The sequence below is a fragment of the Leopardus geoffroyi genome, chromosome B1, assembly GCF_018350155.1.
Source record: "Leopardus geoffroyi isolate Oge1 chromosome B1, O.geoffroyi_Oge1_pat1.0, whole genome shotgun sequence".
Taxonomy (NCBI): Eukaryota; Metazoa; Chordata; class Mammalia; order Carnivora; family Felidae; genus Leopardus; species Leopardus geoffroyi.
Genome location: NC_059327.1, coordinates 31,294,702 through 31,316,799, shown reverse-complemented (window position 1 = coordinate 31,316,799; position 22,098 = coordinate 31,294,702). Strand labels below are relative to the sequence as shown.

General features: G+C 47.9%; 1 pseudogene; it reads left to right on the top strand.

Annotated features, from left to right (window-relative positions):
* The first annotated feature begins 257 nt into the window (after positions 1–257).
* LOC123596340 lies at positions 258–20,965 on the top strand (annotated as a pseudogene).
* Positions 20,966–22,098: the final 1,133 nt, after the last annotated feature.

Here is a 22,098-nt window from a genome sequence, read left to right as displayed (position 1 = left end):
CCCTGACCTGGGCAGGCCCTAAACGTCCTGGCCTCTCTGTCTCCGTGAGCCCCGCTCCCTCCGGCCGGAACATTGAATTTCGCTCCTCCCCACTCTGGTGAAATCCTGTGCTTCAACCACCCACTTCAAGTGCTCCACTGTGCTATTTCTGCGGTTCGTCCACACTGCGGCCACTGTCCACGCGGCTCTGGGCGTGGAGGGGTTTCCGTTCCTTCCTTTGCGCCCCGCACGAGACTGAATTCCCCAGGGCGGCGAGCATGCACCTGCTGCGGCTCCCAGCGCCATCCCGTCCAGCCAGCCGTAAGGGGCAGCTGGTTTGGGGGGGGGGGTGCGCTCCTGGCTTCCCCATGCGGCCGTTTCTGGACGCTCCTTCCCTGTCTGTCTGGGTCTTGTGTGCTGCCCTCATCCCCTTTCTGGGGCCCGAGCTGGCGGAGGGCGAAGCCTGGGTTCTCTTCTTTGCCCGGCCCAAGGCGCCCCGCGCAGTGCCCGGCTGGGAGGGGCTGCACGAACGTTCGATGGTTACAAAACCGGGCGAGAATCCACCGCCCCTGGATCTGTTGCCTCGCTTCCTGACGGGAGGCTGAAAAGAAATGGACAGGGCTCCTCTTTCTCCCGCCCTCTGTGGATTGTAGGCTCCCGGGTCACAGCCGCTTCAGCATTTCTTTGTGTCGACTCAAGTGCGGCTGCCAAGGCTGCCGAGAAAACAGGACGGAGGAGGTGCCTCGAGCATCTTAGAGGATTGTACTTGTTGCCTCCAGCGCGACCAGCCAGAGGCCTTTTCATTAGACCAGACGTGTTGGCTCCGGGCTGGCCGGGCTTCCTGTCACTGATGGAGTCTGTTTAACATCTCAGCTGGATCTGGCTGAGCTGGAGATCCCGGGGAACAGGGCCGGTCCGCCGTGGCGGATCTGCACATGAGCATCTTGGATGTGGCCTGGCAGCTTCTCTCGGAGTCTGCCTTCTCCTCGGAAGCTCATCGGCGGGGCGTGGGGGTGGGGTTGTTGGTTCTTCCCATCACTGAAGAGAAACCAGATCTCCCATCCACAGAGGAACGGGCTGAGTTAGGTCTGGGTTTTTCTGGAATCGTGCGGACGATCATTGTTTTCTTCACTGGAGTGGAGATTAAGTGCTCCATGCAGCAGTGAAACACCATGTAAGTTTTATATCTTTGTCAAGCCTTTTAAAGGGAAATTCACTAATCTTAAAACTCCTTTGGGCAGCCCCTTGCTCTTATCTTTGTGCTACATGAGCTGCGGGGAAACGGAGAGGCAAGATGTTCCAGCTGGGAACACAATCTTCTGTTTCTGAGCAACATCAGGCACTGACTTTAGGCAGAAGCCACCTGTGTGGGCAGCGTCTGGAAACCTCCCCGAGGTCCTCTGTGGCGGGGAGCGGATCTCCACGTAACCATTTCTTATCTTCCAGTCTGCTGGCACTTGGGCCTTGTTGCTGGTTCCTGATCGTCAGTTCCCACTTTGAACTGAGACTTTCGTATTAATCACGCCTTTTTATTTTCTGACGCTTTGCTATCTGAGGCCTTGCTGATGCTGGAGGGACTGCTCCTCCCAGGGCTGGTCAGTTTCTAGAGCCAGCGCTTTTCATGCGCAGCCCCACCAATCCAGTGAGTCCACACCCCAACCATTTCCTGAATCAGGCCCTCACATTCCCGATCACTAGCTACCTGCCCTAATCACCCCTGGGCCAGGTACCGGACAACTGGGGACAGTTCCTATGACCCAGAGCCCACCCCAAATTTTCAGCCTAGCCACTCCTGAACTTGCCCCTGTGCTTTGCTTTTCCGGCAAAAGCCACAGGAATGGCTCTTACTCATGTTTTCTCCTTGCTTCCTCTGTCTCCGGAGCCACCCTGGTGCTTCTCCATGTGCTCCTGCATAGCCATGCCCTGTCCCCTAGTTTTAGGTGTGTGTGAGTGTGAAAAACCTCTTCCTTCATGACAGTCCCTACACCTGAGCAAAACAACCCCAGGTACAACTCACTACAACTTTCAGCCTCTCTTTGGCTCAGATACCAGTAACTCCTGGTGACACTCAAAATAGGACTTGGTTCCTGGTCCCTGGCCTTGACTCTTTAGCCAAAGATCAGGCTTGTCATCTGACTTTTCACGCTCCCTGCTGTGCTTTGTCTCTAGCCAATGTCAAACTAGACGCAACAAGCAGAGCTGAACTTACACTTGGAAGAGAAGTTTACCTTCACGGTGTAATCGGAGTTGCCCTAGAAAGGCTCCAAGCCCCCAGAGAAACTCACTCTGATGCCTAAAGTTTTCCCATCACCAAATCGTCCCTTTTCCTTGACTATCATCCTCTGTGTTCTCTCTCTCTCTCTCTCTCTCTCCGTCTCTCTGTTTTGAAATATGCGTTCTCAATTGCTTTCCCCTTATAATAAAAGAATAGAGATTGGATAAAAGTGACATGTGAAGCCATGCCTTCTCTTTTTTTTTTATTTTTTTTTTATTTTTTTATTTTTTTTTAAATTTTTTTTTTTCAACGTTTTTTATTTATTTTTTTGGGACAGAGAGAGACAGAGCATGAACGGGGGAGGGGCAGAGAGAGAGGGAGACACAGAATCGGAAACAGGCTCCAGGCTCTGAGCCATCAGCCCAGAGCCCGACGCAGGGCTCGAACTCCCGGACCGCGAGATCGTGACCTGGCTGAAGTCGGACGCTTAACGACTGCGCCACCCAGGCGCCCCCATGCCTTCTCTTATCCAAAATCCAATGAAATCACAAAAAACCATGTTTTTAAGAGGGAGGGCCTCCAGGCCCACATACATGAGTTCCCCTCTACGTGCACTGAGAGCATCTAGAAGAATGATGCATTTCTCATTAGCACTAGATTTTGATAGGAAAAAAAAAAAATGAGTTTTAGGTTAAAGGATATCGTCAAAACATAGAACTGTCACGTAGAATTTCCAAACCGTAGAAGAAAAATACAATCTAATAAGAGCCAGAGACAAATCCAGGAATATACACTTTAAAGGAAAACTTCTTAAAATCAAATATCTTTAGGACAGTTGAAAACAGAACATGAAGAAAGGTGTTTTAAGCAAATGTTAATGAAAAGAATGTATCAGACAGGAATAGAATTCGAAGTGAAAATTATTATGAGAGAAGTTTTATTTTGTATTTATAAAAGTTATAATTCATCAAGGAGTTATACTAGTTATCAATCCTTATGCACCCAAACATCTAACTTTAAAACATAGTCAGCATAAACTGACAGAAATATAAAAAGAAATAAATGAATTAATAATCATAGTGGTCATAATCATTGATAGTTTTCAACCATAGATTGAAAACACTCCTCTTTCATATATTGGCAAATAAAGTAAGCAAAAATTAAGTGAGGATACAGAGGGTTTGAATAAACGAACACATTTTACAAATAACTATATGTAGAATTTTATATGCAATGAAGACAGCCTACGTTATTTTTACACACTTAAGGTAACGGAATAAAAATTAGCTACCAGGTCACAAAGAAAATCTCAATTCCAAAAATGCCGGATGGCCACAACAATAAAAATGATTGTTAAAGAAAACAAAACATGAATACATTAATATGCTAATTTAAGAAAGAATCGAAACCTGTGGGTAGTGACTATCTCCTGGGAAGAGTTGGAGGTTGGTCTGGAAACTTTTACATACAGCCTCATGAAGGAAGTATTTGCTTGAGGTTTTTTTTTTTTTTTTTTTTTTTTTTTTTTTTATTAAGTGTGTAAAGTATTTTGAAGAGTCTAAAGTGATAATTATATAAAATAACAAATAAGGGCCACTGGTTGGCTCAGTCGGAGAAGAGTGCGACTCTTGATCTCAGGGATGTGAGTTCAAGCCCCACTTTAGGTATAGAGAGTACTTAAATAAATAAAACTTAAAAAATAAGTAACAAGTGAATAAGATATATAAGGAGGAAAATATCGCTATTGTTCAAAACCTGTGGATGAAGACAAAGCAGTAACCAGAGGGAATGTGTAGCCTCAAGTGCACGTATTGGAGAATAATAACCATAGAGCATAAGGGCACTAAACTGAAGGGTTCAACCAAAAAAGGCTTTTTTAAGCCTCTTCAAAACTAAAAGAAAGGCTAATCCAAATAAAAGTTTCAAATGTTGAAGTCATAAGACTGTTATTTGCAGTTACTATAATTATCTACTGTAAACATCCTAGAGAATCAGCCAAAACACCCAGTAATCCAATACAGAAGAATTGAATAATGTGATGTTTTTGCTCCTTATTTGGATAAAATCTAGAATTTCCACTGGTGGGTGCCTGGGTGGCTCAGTCAAATGTCAGACTCTTGATTTCAGCTCAGGTCATGATCTCACAGTAAGTGAGTTTGAGTCCTGCATCCGGCTCTGTGCTGAGGATGTGGAGCCTGTTTGGAATTCTCTCGCCCTCCCTCTCTGCCCCTCCCTGCTGATACACTATCTCTCTTTCAAAATAAATAAATGAACTTAAAAAAAAAAAAGGATTTCCTCTGTTTGTAGGGAGGTGGGAAATAGGCACTCACACACAGTACTGGGGGGCATGTAAATTGGCCCATCTTTGAGGGCAATTCAGCAGAATCCATCAGCGTTTTAAAAGCACTTATCCTTAGACAATTGCCCTTGTAGCAATCCTAGAATGATATCATCACGTGTTCCCCCAGGAAACTTGTACAAGGAGTTCACTGCAGCGTTGTTTGAAATGGGGAGATTTAAGAGCAGTCTTGATGTTTCTCAACAGAAACAAAAATCATCATGTACATATCCTATGGAATATCATGCAGAATTAGAGCGATATAAACGCACTTACAGAAAATCTCCAAGACGTATCGTGAATTAAAAACATACACAAATAGAGGAAGAGGAGGAGAAAAAAACCATACACAAGCAAAAAAAAAAAAAAAAAAAAAAAAAAAAAAAATAGCTGTTTTGTCAGATACAGCCGTTAGCAGACCCTAAAGCAATTGCCACATTGCCTCCTTGATACTCACTCCCCTCGTGGTTGGAATGCTTGCCTTTCAGTCTTCTGCTGCGTCCAGAGGTGGCCATGTGCCATATTTGGCAAATGAAACATATGTGGAATTCTGTTGGTAGGTTTCTGGAAAATCTTTGCTTTTCTGATCAAAAGGTCAGATACAGCAGCCCTTTCCTCTTCTTCTAGCCTGAATACAGACAGGTGGACGGCTGGAGGGGGCGAGTCCTCTTGCAGCCACAGGTCACAAATGTGGGCGAAAGTTCCAGAGAATCATCAAGACAGTGGCGCCGTCTAAGGTCACTGAGCCACTGAGCTACCTCGAGGACCTACTTGTGCCCAGAATTCCTGGATTGTGAGTCAAATAAAATCCCCATTTGTTTAAATTGCTTTTTGTAAACCTCTCTAGATGAATACGTTTCTAACTGATAGACCCACGTGTTGGCGTTTGTACCTCCAGAGAAGACACACAGAGAATATCCGGAAGGCTTCTCACCAATTTGTTGACGGTTACCCCTCTGGAATGGAGTGGGATTGACTTTTTCCCCTAAATCGTTTTGCCGTGTTTCAAATATTTTCAATAAAGAAGTATTTAGGTATGAATCATGTATTTATGTACGGATCATGTAACAGTTTTTAGATACATAGGAATGAAACCTGCCCACGTTGAGGTTTTAAGATTACAGCCACATACAAAAGAAAAAAGATGTCATGGTTTCATCACACAGAGATAAACGCGGTCTATTTGCCCTCTCTTCTCTAACAGATTGTATGTTTTAGAAGTTTTAGGTTTGCAGAAAAATGAAGCAGACGGTGCAGAAAGTTCCTATATACTACCCCCTGTCCCCCAGTTTGCTCTGTTATTAACATCTTGCAGTAGCGTGGTATATCCCTGGCCGGGAATGGACAAGTATTGATACATTATTATTAACTAAAGCCCATAATTTACATCAGGTTTCACTCTGTGTTGTACAAAGGATGCTGTAGGTTTGGGCAAGTGTATAACGACATGTATCGTGCATCATACAGATGAGTTTCACTGCCCTAACATTGCCTGTGCTTCACATATCCATCCCCCCTCCCCCTTCCCCCTCCACCCAAACCCTGGCCGCCCCTGATCTTTTTACCATCTCCGTAGTTTTGCCTTTTCTGGAATGCCATATAGTTGGAATCCTGCGGTATGTAGCCTTTTCAGATTGTCTTCTTTGACTTCAGTAATAGGCGTTGAAGATTCCTTCAGGTCTTTTCGTTCGTTTGAGCACCGAATAATACTCCGGTGTCTGGGTGCACGGTTTATTTCTCTCTCCCCTTACCAGGGGACATCTTGGCAGTCTCCAATTCTGAGTAGAGCTGCTCTAAATACCCGTGCGCAGGTGTTTGTGTGGACATGTGTTTTCAACGCATCTGGGTATAAATACCGAGAAGCGTGATTGCTGGATGGTATGGTTAGAGTGGGTGTGATTTTGTAAGGAACTGCCAAACTGTCTTCCAAAGTGGCTATACCATCGTGCATTCCCACCAGCGATGGATGACAGTTCCTGTGGCCCTGTCAACATTTGGTATTGTCGCATTCCTGGATGTCGGCCATTCTAAAAGGTTTGCAGCGACAGTTCCTTGTAGCTCTAACTTGCAGTGGCCTGATGACATACGATGTTGGGCACCTGCTCATATGCTTACTTGCCATCTGTTATTCCCCTTTCATAAAAATATGTAACCGGGTGACAGCTGGGGCTTCTGGTCCCTTGCAGTCAGATGAGATTTATTAACCCCCTTATTCTAAGTTCTTTGAAAGTGCTAATCCTTCTTTGGAAGAAACGTAGACTAGATTAGACAAGGACAGAATGATAGAAGTGGAGGCATTTCCAACGCTCAGCACCCAATCCTGGCCCTCGTCTGGCAGGGGCTGTCCCTGTGCATGTCGCCATCCACTTGGGTAAAAGCCAGAGCCCTCGGGGCCACCCTCATCGCCCCCTCCTTCACCCTCGTACTCGGGTTCTGTCGATTGTACGTCCAGAATATCTCTCAAATCCACTCATCTCCATTGCAGTCATGACCAAAACCAATAACCACATGTTCAGGCTATATATTGTTCTCACCTGAATTATAGTGACCTCTTCACCATGCAGATGTCTTCACGTCACCCTCCTGTATCCAGAACAGGTAAAACCCCTACCATATTTCCTGCTCCACAACCACCACTCCCCACTCCACTCTCATTGGCCTGATTTAGTCCCTCCTCTCCGTGTCCCTCAGACCTCAGGCCCTTTGCACATGCAGTTTCCTCCAGTTAGAATCCTTCTTCCTCGCCTCGGTTCCTGAGAACACCTACACAGGACTCATAACTCAAGCAAGCATCACTTGGCTAGTGAGCTGACTCCCTGAGGGGACAAAACTCCCTCTTCAGGCTCAGGCTTCCTCTCTTGTGAACCTCTGTCATGGCTGCAATTTTGTAAAGCTTGTGTGCTTGGGGCAGTACGCGTTTCACCGTTAGACTGTGAACTCCACGGGATTAAGGATTTTGCCTGCTTTTGCTCACTGTTTCATCCCCAGGATTTAACACACTGCCATACTCATAGCAGGCACTCGGTAAACACTTGTTGAATGAATGAGTGACTAAATGAATCACTTCCCTCTAGAATTCTAGATACAGGACTAAGTCTCTTGCCTGCCCTCTTCTAAGGCTGGCATAATAATGCAGATAGAACACCACCCCAAAGCTTGATGGACTCTAAAACAGATAAATCCTTGGGGCTCCTGGGTGGCTCAGTCGGTTGGGCGTCCGACCTCGGCTCAGGTCATGATCTCGCGGTCCGTGGGTTCGAGCCCCGCGTCGGGCTCTGTGCTGACAGCTCAGAGCCTGGAGCCTGTTTCCGATTCTGTGTCTCCCTCTTCCTCTGACCCTCCCCCGTTCATGCTCTGTCTCTCTCTGTCTCAAAAATAAAATTAAAAAAAAAAATTATAAAACAGATAAATCCTAATAAACTCCACAATGGAGAATGGCTTTTGACTTCCTGTGAAAGGATCCAGTATAACCAAACACTGTGTCTGTCTCCCAGCATATAGCTGTGCCTGCAATCCAACTCGTATTTTACATCTTCACGATTTCCTTAGAGCTTGAGTGAATCTCTCGGTACTCCAGATGCCAACATTTGGACACATTTGTAAGATTGGAATTTCTGCCCCTGCCTTATGACCAGCAGGAGGGAAGTTCCTGGGTTTCGCTCTGTCTGCCTCCTCATGCATATGGATGATGTGTGGACGTATGATGGGCACAGATGGGGACCTCATTCCTTCCAGGAACTTTGCAGCTTGTCTCGTCCAGGACAGGGCGTGTGTTAGGAGGAAGTCTGGACCGGAATTTCCCGCTGAGTCATCTGCGCAAAGATTTAGGAACAGATCCGCTAAGGCAGGGGTAGGGGTGGGGCTTTGAAGAACAAAGCATACTTTGGGTGTGTGCTCATTTCGTGCTCCTTCTCTGTGAATTCCCCCCGGGGAAGGGGAAGGTCTGACCCTAGGCACTGTCTGTGGCCACAAGTGAATGGACCGTAGCGGGGCATCTGATTGAATGTGGGTAAATGAGGGGCGCCTGGGTGGCTCAGTCGGTTGGGCGTCCGACTTAAGCTCAGGTCACGATCTCGCGGTCCGGGAGTTCGAGCCCCGCGTCGGGCTCTGGGCTGATGGCTCAGAGCCTGGAGCCTGCTTCCGATTCTGTGTCTCCCTCTCTCTGTGCCCCTCCCCCGTTCGTGCTCTGTCTCTCTCTGTCTCAAAAATAAATAAACGGTTATGGGGCGCCTGGGTGGCGCAGTCAGTTAAGCGTCCGACTTCAGCCAGGTCACGATCTCGCGATCCGTGAGTTCGAGCCCCGAGTCAGGCTCTGGGCTGATGGCTCAGAGCCTGGAGCCTGCTTCCGATTCTGTGTCTCCCTCTCTCTCTGCCCCTCCCCCGTTCATGCTCTGTCTCTCTCTGTCCCAAAAATAAATAAAAATGTTGGAAAAAAAATGCTTAAAAAAAAATAAACGGTTAAAAGAAAATTTTTTTTTTTCAAGGTTTATTTATTTTTGGGACAGAGAGAGACAGAGCATGAACGGGGGAGGGGCAGAGAGAGAGGGAGACACAGAATCGGAAGCAGGCTCCAGGCTCTGAGCCATCAGCGCAGAGCCCGACGCGGGGCTCGAACTCACGGACCGCGAGATCGTGACCTGGTTGAAGTAGGACGCTTAACCGACTGCGCCACCCAGGCGCCCCAGAAAATTTTTTTTTTAATTAAAAAAAAAAAAAATGAATGTGGGTAAATGAGATGATCTTCATGGAATTGAGGGCCGGCACAGAGAGACTTCCAGTTCCCACGGAACAGACAAGTCGGAAGGCCGTGTGGAGTCAGGGCTGGCATGACTGTTTCTTCCACGTGCACAGAGAGGCGGGGCAAGTGGACAAGCAGAGAGAAACAGGTGTGCTGCAGCACAATAAGGCGAGGGACCATTTGGTCCAAGTTCCTTGTTCCGAGCCTTTAGGAGGTCTGGCTGTGTTTCCTATCTCAATATTCCACAAGATACCCCTGCATCCTTCAGTAGATTCTAATTTGCCCTTGAGCATTTCCCTGGCAGATGCCTGTTCCGTAGAAACAGATACAGAGAAGGATGGGAAGGAGGGGCATGCTGAGACACATTGCAAAGGAAGAAATGCCAGAGTGGAAGTCAGTTTGCAGGTGGAAAGGGGAGAGGACACGAACCCTGGCTGAATGCTGATCATGCCCCCATTCGCGTGCTGGGAACCTCCTGTATATGAACTCGTTTTTGAATTTCAAGAAGCTTAGGCAGCAGATCATATTATCCTCATGTGACGGACAAGAAAACAGAGGCTCAGAGAAGTCACGCGGTGTCCCGAGGTCACACAACCAGCAGGCGGCATGGAACCAGATGTGGAGCTGGCGTTAGAAACAAAGATGTCAACGCCAGTCGCTCTTGCCTAAAAGACCGATGGCTGCGTGGCCATTGTCTCCCTGTCCGGGAAAGCAGCAGCATGTCTTTTCTTGCCCTGGTTACGCCTGACCGTCATCCGTCCACACTGCAGAATGCATCAGACACTGCCCTGTGCAGGATTCCTGCTCCGCCCCTCAGCCCCGTCTGTTTCCTCCTCTGACATGACAGAGTGCAATTAACATTCTAGCCTTCCTAAGCAGATGTCTGTCTGACCCGTCACTCAGTCCAGGGAAGGTCTGTGCTCAGTGTCATGCAGGGGCTGGCATTTCCCACTGGGGCGTTGGGGAAAGGGGGGCGAGACGAGGGAGGAGGAAGGGGTACGTTCTGGTTGTGGAGCAGCAATCTTTTTGCTTTTCCCTCCTCATGGCTTGTCCGCAGTTCTCCCCACCTCAGGCACTACATTCTCTCAGGAGCCAGAGCCGATCATGCTAGAAGTTGCCCTTCTGTGTCTGCACAGCACCAGCATGGTTTCCATGGGAACAACTCAGAAGGAGGATGCTCGCATTCTGGGCTCTTTGTGGCCTTGGATAAACAATGGATTGGATGCTTCTGAGGAGCCCAGAGCCTTCTCTCTCTGTCTTCTCTAACACTGTTTACAGCCCCTCCCATCACACATACGAAAAGCAAGTGAAATGAAAACGTAAGTCAATTCAGCCTGAAGTGTGTAGAAAAAAACCCCCAAACCTGTGTTTATTTTTGTAAACCCAGTATATGTGGGTTTTTAAAACCCCTACCATCAAACCCACATAAGAGTACAAAGATTCCTAGGAGAGAATTGTAACGAGGGCCACCAACATTTCTCCAAGGGTTTTGGGGGGAAACGGGCTTCTTTTTGACACTTCGTCTGCCTAGTCCCTGCCTGATCTAGCAATCTCTGTGGTGCCATTCATCAGCTAAGGACTCGTTTATTCATTCATTCCATCATCATTTATGGAGGACCCACCCAGGATGGGCTACCGCACCACAACGAACGCTTAAGGAACTCATGGCTTAATCAGAAAGACCTATAGTGGGAAAATATAAATTACAGGTGAATCGAGACATGAGGCAAGACGAATTCAAGCAACTCCAGTCCCACATGTGATAACTCAACCATCAAGGTGTTTGGTCAGTGGTCTGTCCTTTGCTTCCTGCCCTGATGACTCTTGAGTACTTTGGTCTCATAGAGGAGAATGGCCTTTCTTTCTCTAGACCTCCTCGTGAGGATTGGAACCTGCCAGGTTGCCAGTCCCTGCGTTTAACTAACTTCTCGGAATATTTAGCATTGTGGGGAAAGAGCCTGGGCTCTGAGTCAAGGATCGGGTTCGAATCTCATCCCTGTCGGAGTCTTGGTTTCCTCATCTGTAAAATGGGACTCTCATAAAGATTTCCATGAGGGTAAATGAAATAATATCTGTAAAGTTACTGGCACAGGGTTTGGCATATGGAAAGAGTTAAGTATCAGTCCCTTCCTTTCTTTATTATTTTGTTAAATATTTATTTATTTGTTTGTTTTTGAGAGAGAGAGACAGAGCATGAGCAGGGGAGGGGCAGAGAGAGAGGGAGACACAGAATCCGAAGCAGGCTCCAGGCCCCGAGCTGTCAGCAGAGCCCGACGCGGGGCTTGAACTCACGAACTGCGAGATCGTGACCTGACCCCTGAAGTCGAACACTCAACCGATCGAGCCACCCAGGCGCCCCTAGTCCCTTCCTTTCTACCTAGACCGCCCCACCTCCCCAACCTCTACTTATCGCCAACTGTTTGCCTGGCCTGCCTCCCGGATCGGTTGTTACCTGAGATCCAGGAAAGACTGCACTTTCCTTCCACTGGCCCCCAGAGCAGAGTGGTATCCCCGAGCCCCTGGCCGTTCCCACGGGTAGACTGCTTTCTGCATCTTAGAACTCACCCGCCATCTTGTCTCTGTTCCTCTCTGCTCTGTTTTGTGGTGAGAAGGTGGGCACGCAGGAGGTTCCTGTGGGGAAACCTGATGAAACAACACCGTGCGATGAAGTGTGTTGAGAAGACAGATCCGCCCAGCCCAAGTAAGTTGATGTGCTCCTCCCTTGTGAATTTAATTGTGTTGATAATTTAGGTTTCTGCAATTCCCTAGATAAGCTCAGTGTCCCTCTTTCCTCTGGATCGGGTCTCCGTCTGTTGGAAGGCCTTCAACTCAACATGTACCACGTCACTAATTTTGAGAGAAAGCAAAAGCCGCGTTGAAGTCACTTCTGGTCACCGAGAGGGCTTGGTGTCGGGATCGGGGCTGCTGTCTGACGCGGCAACCCAGGCGGCCTCCGGCCAGCTGTGATTTGGGCCACACCCCCAAATGTCTCCCACCAGCTGTCGTAGTGTCTGACGTCTCAAAATGAGGCGACAGCTCTTCTGCTGCCCTTGTTAAACTGTCTCAACTCCTGGCAAATGCATCGATGAGGCTGGCATGGGGCGGCCAGTAGGGCCAACCTGGGGCCTCTGGGAACACGTGGCAGCTGAGACAGGTTTGCCGACTTGTTCTTCTCTGTGGTGCTGTTCTTTTTTTTTTTTTTTTTTGAATTTTTTTTTAACGTTTATTTATTTTGAGGGAGAGAGAGAGAGAGAGAGAGAGAGACAGAATGCAATCAGGGGAGGGGCAGAGCGAGAGGGGGAATCTGAAGCAGGCTCCAGGCTCTGAGCTGTCGGCTGCCGAGCCTGACCCGGGGCTCGAACTCCTGAACCGCGAGGTCGTGACCTGAGCCAAAGTCGGACGCTTAACCGACTGAGCCACCCAGGCGCCCCTCTGTGGTGCTGTTCTATGCTGTTGGCCAGCTGGGAGCCAGGGCCTAAGGAAGCGCTGGACTCCACAAGAGAGGAGGAAGATGGTGATACGCGACAGACTCATTTCCGAGGTGAGGAAACCCTTTAGAGACTGTGTTCCTGTTTGACCATTCGGGACAGAGGCCAGGGGAGGGGACCTGAACTCTGTGAGATGGTTTATGAGTGTCTTGCGGCCAGGAAGCCAAGTGTGAGAAAAAAGAAAGTTCACGTGGGAGCCCTGAACCAGGATGGAGGGGACCAAGTCACGTGCTACGCCAAGGGCCCAACATCTAGGTGAGCCTGAGGTGGGAAGGCTTAGCAAAGCCGAAAGCCAAGGACAAATCTCCTGCTGTATCACTAGCCTTCAGGAACTTGAGCACAGGATGGCCAATAGGGCCGATGAGGTTTCGGGGTGGTGGTGGGGTTTGTGGGGTTGGGAGCTGACGGGCAAGAAAGAATTCTTGAAGACGTTTTTGGGGCAAAAAGGTGGTTTTATTAAAGCACAGGGACAGGACCCGTGGGCAGGAAGAGCTGCCCCCGGACCATAAGGAGAGACTAGGTATTTACTATGGAGTGGGGGGAGCTAAAGTCAAAAGGAAATTCCCGAAGAGATTTCCATATGCTGAAGACTCCAGGATACTGGAGGCCTAGCTATTGTCAGCTAAGGTTGTTTTTCCTTCTAGCAAAACATTAGCATTAACACAGTAAGGAGTTCCTGCAGAAAATCTGCCTGCCTCAAGTGTTTGTCAGTGGGCTGCAGGTTAGAAGGAAATTTAATTTTGTCTGCCATTTCCTTCTGCCTTTGCTCCCCACATCACTATGGAGGGGGGATGTTGGTGCTCCAGGAAAGGGAGTCTATAGGTTTCTGGAGATTGGGCTATTGATGAGATTGCCTTTGTCTTGTAATTTACTAAGATACTTGTAAACTGATGGAGACTCTATCAACTTAACCATTTGTTTTCTGTCCTTTCCTTTGTCTTTGGGCAGCCGGGAGTGCCTGGGGAATGTCACACATATCCCACCCAGGGGTGGGGGGTCCTCTTAGCCTGTACTTTGCCCTCAGCTTGCCCCACGCTCCCTCATCAAGGCCATTGTTGTAGCTTAAACAAGACATGTATTGTCTCCCAGTTCTGGAGGCTGGAAGGCAGAGAGCAAGGGGTCTGCAGGGTTGGCGCCTTCTGAGGGCCATGAGGAAGAATCTGCTCCCTGCCTCTCCCCCCGCTTCTGGTGGTTCCCTACAATCCTTCATGGCATGTGGCTTCCAGACGCGTCTTTCCAATCTCTGCCTCTGTCTCTGCCCCTACGTCTGTCTGTGCTTCTCTTCTTATGAGGATCCCAGTCATACTGGATGAAGGGCCCACCATGCTCCAAAGATGACCTCTTAGTAACTATTTAATTAACTATTTTTTTCTGCAATGGTCCTATTTCCAAATTAGGTCACTCCCTGAGGTACTGGGGGCTAGGACTTCAACACATGAGTTTTGGGGAGGACTCAACTCAACCAACCATAACATTATGCCCAGAATTCGTGATCCCCAAAGACCACCAGGGAGCCAGGTCCGATGCAAAAGCAAAGAGCCTTTATTCGAGCTAGCTCGAGCTCAATCTCCTACCTGCACCGACGCAGCGGTGAGATACCGGGGAGGGAGAGCGAGTTTCAAAAGGACAAAGGTTTTATTGGGGCCTAGGGGCAGTTGGTGAGGTAATGGCTGTGGCCTCAGCCGATTGGCTGGGGAAGGGTCGGAGTCCTGTTACGCAGGTCACCGGGCGTGTTTTGATCGGGAAATTTGAACGGGTGAGCGGGAGGTTACTCAAGGGGAGGAGGCGTGGTCAAGGTGAAGGACACAGAACAAGATGGAGTCGGCCGGCGTAGGCCCGCCCTTTCACAACCACCTTTACTCATCCTTGTTCTTTGGGGGTTCTAAATGAAGCAAGCATATACCCAGCAGTCAGGAGGAAGTGCAGGTGGGGATTCAGGTTCAGTGAGTTGGGGATGCCAGCAGCTGAGGAAAGCCACGTGAACATCTCTGATCATTCAAATATGCCCTTTTTCAAAGGCTCAAAGGGACTGGCCTTGAACATTTGAATTATTAGACTCCTTTTTTTTTTAATTTTTTTAAATGTTTATTTATTTTTGACAGACAGAGAGAGAGAGAGACAGACAGAGCATGAGCGGGGGAGGGGCAGAGCGAGAGGGAGACACAGAATCCGAAGCAGGCTTCAGGCTCCAAGCTGTCAGCACAGAGCCTGACGCCGGGCTCGAACTCACAAACTGTGAGATCATGACCCGAGCCGAAGTTGGACGCTTAACCAACTTAGCCACCCAGGCGCCCTTGAATTATTAGACTTCTTTATAATGAATATCAGCCCTGTATGAGACTAATAATGTTGCACTTTAGGGGCACCTGTCTGGCTCAGGCGGTAGAGCACGTGACTCTTGATCTCCAGGTCGCGAGTTTGAGCCCCACATCGGGTTTAGAATTTACTTAATAAAAAATAAAAATAAAAATAAATAATGCTGTGCTTCAGCCCTTCTCTTTGGGACTTGCCTCACCTCCAGTGGCTTTCCAGATGCAAAGTTTCCTGCCACCTCATGAGAGAAAGTCACTTCCTGTAATCCCCTAGTTCAGACTTATTAAGGTTCTTAGTGAGTGGCGACAGAAGCCATCTCTGGATAGTTTAAGAAGAAAGAGACAGACGGAAGCATTTCCTCCACTGGCCCTGAAACTGTGTCTGTGTCCTTGTGTGCCGGGTTCTGAGGTGTCCCTGAGCCCCAAAAGGTGAGCCGTCGCAGGCTGCAGATTGAGACAACCAGAATTTCCAGGCTCAGTGGAGGACATGCCTACTGTCCAGTGTCGAGAGGCCTCGTGGGGTGCCTGAGTCCAGGGGCAAGGCGAAGGTGGGTCCTTTGGTGCTCCCCAGTGTGGTTCCCCTTCCCCAGGGAGACCCACCCTGAGCTCCCCAAAGCGACAGACTGTCTCGGCATCTCTGATAGAGCCTGGCCCCAGGGCTGAGTGCAGAATAAAAGCCCTGGGAACACTTTCTGATCCCTCTAAGGTGGCTTCTGGCTGCTTCCTCTCCCCACCTCCAGCTCCTCCCCAGCCTTGCCCCTTAAGCACCGCAGGCTGAAGGCTCCATGAGAGCAGGCCTACCTTAAGCCCCTTGGCTCTCTTTCAGGGTGAATTTCTGACAGCCAAGCGCTTTCTTCCCCACCCCCCTCTCCAATCTTTCATTGTTCTTGTTGCAAATGCCGGAGAAAAGCAGGCCGGGCCCTACTCTCCAACACCTCCCTCGCAGAAAAGCATTTGACAACCGGTTCCCATGGCAACAGCTTTCTTTGAAATAATTTCTTGTGCGGCGTGCCAGACCCCCGCCTCTCTCTGTTCTGGAGAGTAATGGCCAGCATTGAAAATGAGATCGGAGGAGACAAGGAGAGAGCATCGGGACCAGCGGAGCCCGAGGGCCGACAAGAGGGCTCTCCAGGGCCCGGGAGGGCGCGTCTGGGCGTGTGTCCTCGGGGCCATGCTGGTGCCCAGCAAGGGGTTAACAGATGAGGTCTCAGGAAAGCTGACAGTGGCATCAACAGGCGCTATTTAGAGCAGCATGGGAGCGGCAGAGCTCTCTAATTTTGGAAAAGGGCCATGTTCGCACTTTTCCGAGCAGCAGCGTCTGCCCTGGAAGCTGCTGGCTCCCCCCCCCCTTTTTTTTTTTTTTTTTTTTTGGTTTCTTTGTCAGTCTTGGCACATGGGTAGTGCTTTCCGCTCAGGGGAGAGCCGCCCCTGGCCTCTGCCCCTCGCCCTTGTCCCCACTGAGCTAAGCAGTGGGAGACGCGAGACTTGGCTTCTGTTACAGGTGGATGTGCCCCTCACCCCCAATCTTACGTGGAAGCCCTAACTCCCAGGACCTCAGAATGGGACTTTGGGAGATAGGGCCTTTAAGGAAGTGGTAAAGTTAAAACGAGGCTATTAGGGTGGGTCCTAATCCAATCTGATGATGTGCTTTTAAGAAAAGAAAGTTTGGTGGCGCCTGGGTGGCTCAGGCAGCTGATCGTCTGACTTTTAGTTTCAGCTCAGGTCATGATCTCACAGTCTGTGAGTTCGAGCCCGGGACTGGGCTCTGCGCTGACAGTGCAGAGTCGGCTTGGGATTCTCTCTCTCTGTCCTCCCCCCCCGACCCCACCTCAAAATTAATAAATAAACTTAAAAAAAAAAAAAAGAGTAGGAAATTTGAACACAGAGAAGAGACACCAGAGATGTGCAAGCACAGAGCAAGGGTTGAACGAGGACACGGTAAGGCAGCCATCAGCAAGCCAAGGAGAGAGGCTGCAGGAGAAACCAGCTTGCCGGCACCTTGATCTTGGCCTTCCAGCCTCCAGAACCAGAAGCTAATAATGTGTGTTGTTAAAGACGCCTGGTGGGTGGTACTTTGTTACGGTGGCCGGTGGCCGAAGCAAACTAATGGGCTGCTGGGGCTCCGAAGCGATCCCCTCTGGGCTGCTGGGGCTCCATTGGTCAGGCTCGGGAAAGTCAGCCTAAAATCATTCTGCTCTGCCGTCCCCTTGACAGAGGGATGGGGCGCGCCAGGTGCCCCAGCAAACTCACTGCCCTCCCTGTGTGACCTGATACACTTGAGTCTGAAGGTCTTTTCTCTCCCTGACTGCAGCGTCCTGCGAAGTTGCTGTTGGAGGCCCAGCCATCCACCGCTCAGAGCGACAGGAGGCAAAGGCAGGTCTGAGCGATTCAGCCTCCGGAGGCCGGGGCCACATCAGTGCTTGTGTCCTTGCTTCTTCCCCTCACCCACCTTCAGCATATATTTAATGTATGAGACCCCATAATGGGATTCCTTGACGTTCTTTCCCTATGTATCCCGGCCACTGGGACTGTGCTTAGCATGGAGACACTGCGTAAGTGTTTCTGAATACATGACTGGATCTTATTCTGGCCAAGAGAAAGGACGTTCTTGCTCTTTTGTTCCTAATGTGTTTTGCTTGGTTTTTGTTCTGTTTTAGAGAAGACGAGCGAGTGGCTTGCCTGAGGGCCAGAGAGAGGCAAAACCAGCACTACACCCAAGGTCTCCCGGATCTCCGCTCAGGAATTTTTCTGCTCTGCCATCCAGTAAACTTAACACACAGCTAACTGTGTGGTACGCCCGCGGGAGAAAGGACAACACCTATATTTTCAGTCAAGCATTTTGTCTCAGGGGCAGCAGCCAAGTGTGAATGTATTTGTTATGTTTCAATGGGCAGGGTATTATTTCGTGTACTTACCAGTAGTTACCTCTTCCAGCTCTCCATTCCCTTCATTCTAACTTTCAATGGCTCCCTAGGTCCATAGTTCCGAGCAAAGAGATTGCACACAGGAAGCACTCAATACAATTTAAAAAATGAGTTAATGGATAGGGGCTCAGTCGTTAAGCATCTGACTTGGGCTCAAGTCGTGATTTCACGGTTCGTGAGTTCGAACCCCACTTCAGGTGAGCCCCACTTCTCTCTCTCCCTCTCTTTCTCTGCCTCTTGCTCACTTGCACTCCTCCTTTAAAATAAAATAAAGTAGGGGCGCCTGGGTGGCGCAGTCGGTTAAGCGTCCGACGTCAGCCAGGTCACGATCTCGCGGTCCGTGAGTTCGAGCCCCGCGTCGGGCTCTGGGCTGATGGCTCAGAGCCTGGAGCCTGTTTCCAATTCTGTGTCTCCCTCTCTCTCTGCCCCTCCCCCGTTCATGCTCTGTCTCTCTCTGTCCCAAAAATAAATAAACGTTGAAAAAAAAAATTTAAAATAAAGTAAAATAAAATAAAATATAAAATAAGATAAAGTAAAATAAAATGAATTAATGGATAAATGAAAGCAGGAACAATTCTCTTTTTAAAACATTTTTTAACATTTGTTCATTTTTGAGAGACAGAGAGACAGAGCACAAGTGGGGGAGGGCAGAGAAAGAGGAGACACAGAATCTGCAGCAGGCTCCAGGCTCTGAGCTGTCAGCACAGAGCCCAATGCAGGCCTTGAACCCATGAGATCATGAGCTGAGCTGAATTCAGATGCTTAACCGACTAAGCCACCCAGGTGCCCCGAAAGCAGAAATAATTCTTAATTCTTCCCCTTGGCATCACATGTTCTCCATAACCTATGTTCTCCATAACCTGGTCCCTAATTTCCAGTCTTCACAGACATGACCCTTTGCTCAAGCTGGCCCCGTTTCCTCTCTGGTTCCAGAAAAATGCATCCATCGCAACTCTGCTCTGGTTGCCCCCCCAGACTCGGGTCATCCTTCTCTCCCTTATTTGTCCATCCTGACGTTGCTCACATCTTCCAGCTTAACTGCAGCTTCCCCCCCGCCCCCCCGGGCTGCCTCCCCTTCTGGCCTGCTGCACGAATAAGAATAATGGGATTTGGGGTCTGGGAGGCGTGGATGGAGGAAAAAGAACTTGCAGAGCATCCTGAAATAGGAGTACAGGTCCTTGAATTACGTCTTCTTTAGGAAGAAAATCTGGAGAGACAGAAGCAGAGGTATGGCCAAAAAGGTAGACTTACATTTTTGTCCATGATGCAATGCCTGCTATGACAGCAGACTTACTTTCTTGCTGTAAACACCAATCAGCTGGATAAAATGTATGACAAAGTGTTTTCAGACATTAGATACTAGGCGGTGCAGGATCATGGTCCCTGATAGGAGACAAATGAGATGAGCCCTAGGATTGCCCTGGGTTTCTACACGGAGACACTTTCTTGGTCATGGGTGCAAGGAAAGGGTACTCAAGCAGAGATAGTCATCTCTTGAGTTGAAGGAAGGCCAGAATATTGGAATTTTCCAGGCAGAGTATCAGAAAGAAGGGAGTTCGTGTCCCAGATAGTGTCCCTCGAGTCTTTAATTAAATACTTAGTCATATGCTTCTATAGGAAAACACTCCCCATCATCAGGCCAAGAAAACTACAAATCCTAAAACCGAACAATTTCCAGAGCTCACACTGGGCTTGGAATTGCTTGAGTTATGACTAACTGAAAGAGAGAAACCTCTTTGAGCACCTGGATGGTTCACCGGACTCCAGGAGGATCACGCATTACCTAGTAGGTCTAAATTACTCCTAGTTGACTTCTTTTAATAAAGTTTAAAAACAAGCCTCGAAAGATTAATAGCTGTTTACCTCTCTGCCAAAAGTAACTTCAACACCCTTTAAAGGAAGAGAACAAAATTTCGGACATTCGACAACCTAATATTCACAATGACTAGGGTATTGTCAGGATTAAGTAGTCAGAGTTCAACCAGAGAAGAATGAATAGGGGACTATCATCTCTCTATTATCTGTCTATCTATCCACATATCAACCTATCTATCCATCCTTCTTCCATCTATCCATCTGTCTATCTATCATCTATCTAGTTGACCCTTGAACAATATGGGTTTGAACTGCATGGGTCCACTTCTACCCAGATTTTTTTTTAGAAGTACAGTACATGATTATAAATGTAGTTTCTCTTCCTTATGATTTCCTTAATAACGCTTTCTTTTCTTTAGCTTACTTTATTGTAAGAATATTGTATATAACATATACAAAATACGTGTTCATCGGCTGTTTGTATTATCGGTAAGGCTTCCAGTCAACAGTGGGCTATTAGTAGTTAAGTTTTGGGGGAGTCAAAAGTTTTATACAGACTTTTGACCCACAGGGAGTTGACGCCTCTAACACCCGTGTTGTTCAAGGCTCAGTGTATAAGAAATATATATGTGTGCTTTTCAGCTGGAACCGCCATCTTCCAATAATTTGCCAAAATGACCAACATAAAGGGAAAGAGGAAAGGTACTTGCTCTCTGGACCTTTTAGAAAACATGGAATTGTTCTTTCTGCCACATACATGCAAATCTACAAAAAGATGATATTGTAGACATCGACCGAATGGGCGCTGTTCAAAAAGGAATGTTCCACAAATGTTACCACGGCAAAACTGGAAGGATCTACAGTGTTACCCAGCATGCTGTTGACATTGTTGAAAGCAAACAAATTAAGGGCAAGATTCTTGCCAAGAGAATTCACGTACGTATTGAGCATATTAAGCACTCATAGAGCCGAGATTGCTTCCTGAAGTATGTGAAGGAAAATTCTCCGAAAAAGAAGGCTGCCAAAGAGAAAGATACTTGGGTTCAAATGAGGGGCCAGCCTGCTCCACCCAGAGAAGCACACTTTGTGAGAACCAAAGGAAAGGAGCCTGAGTTGCTGGAACCCATTCCCTACGAATTCATGGCATGATCAATGTGAAAAAAACAAACAAACCGAAAAAAAAAAAAAAAAAAACAACCCTCAAGACTGTAATAGAAAGAAAAGGAAAAAGAAAAACAAGAAATGGGTGTGTGTATGGATTTATTAGGAGAGGACTTACACAATTATGGGAGTTGGTTCAACAAACTTGAAGTCTGTAGTGCAGTCAAGAAGGAGAGATTATGGCAGGCTGAAAGCAAGAGGAGGAAGAAAACAGCGGAGCACTTTCAGACCCAGTTGTTGTTTGGACTCTCTGAGTTCAGGGAGTTCTGAGCCCTCTTTTTTTTTTTTTTTTTTAATTTTTTACAGAGCGCGAGCAGGGGAGGAACAGAAACAGGAGACACAGAATCCGAAGCAGGCTCCAGGCTCTGAGATGTCAGCACAGAGCTTGACATGGGGCTCGAACCCACGAACTGAGAGATCATGACCCGGGCGGAAGTCGGACACTTAACCTACTGAGCCACCCAGGCGCCACCCCCCTTTTTTTTTAATGTTTATTTATTTTTGAAGGAGAGAGAGACAGAGCTTGAGCAAGGAAGGGGCAGAGAGGGAGGGAGACATAGAATCCGAAATGGGCTCTAGGCTCTGAGCTGTCAGCACAAAGCTTTATGCTGGGCTCGAACTCACGAACTTTGAAGTCATGACCTGAGCCGAAGTCGGACGCTTAACCAACTGACCCACCCAAGCGCCCCAATCTGGGTCCTCTTTTAAAGGCTTCCAAATGATAAAGTCAGGCCCATTTATCTCCATTTTATTAACTTAAAGACAACTGAATATGGACTTGAATCGCATCTGCAAAATTCCTTCAAAACAGCACCTAGATGTGTGTTTGATTGAATAATTTGGAGAAGGTGTGTGTATGTCTTACATAATCGTTGCTACTTCCCTTTTATTCTCCATCTTCCAGGAGAGAATATGCCTTGTACCTTAACCTAATTGGAAACATACGAGAAAAATAATTCTGGAGACTATAGGTCAGCTTAGCCAGCTTGACATATCACAAAGCCATCTTCAGCATCCATTAAAAAAAAAAAATACTAGACATTCAATGAATCAGGAAAAGGGGACCCATAACCAGGAGAGAAATATAAATAGATCTAGATATTACAGAAATTATGGAATTAATAGAAA